A 398-nucleotide genomic window follows, 5' to 3' on the forward strand; every position below is an offset into this window, starting at 1 on the left:
TACATTGTAAAGAATAAATGTGTTGAATGTGAAAACGACTATATTTTTAATGAAAACAAAACTTGTGTAAATGTAATTAACAACACAGTGTCAATGATTGGTTGTGCTTTATATTTAAAATCTGTGTGTATTTCATGTGAAGTAGGTTATTATCTGGCACGTAAAATTTGTTATTCATTTTCAGAGAATTGCACAAGTTGCATTGAAAACGATACACGATGTTTATCTTGTATATTTGGTTTTTATATGGGAAATAATCACGAATGTTTGCCGAACACCGACTTGTTGGGAAAGTGTGACAAAATATCACAAATTACGGGCGGGTGTTATCAATGTAAAGACGGGTATTATAGAGTTGGTATGGATTGCTTTAAATGTTTTTTTTAATTGCTCAACTT

The sequence above is a fragment of the Entamoeba invadens genome, assembly GCF_000330505.1.
Source record: "Entamoeba invadens IP1 unplaced genomic scaffold scaff_1105074724352, whole genome shotgun sequence".
Classification (NCBI taxonomy): Eukaryota; Evosea; order Mastigamoebida; family Endamoebidae; genus Entamoeba; species Entamoeba invadens.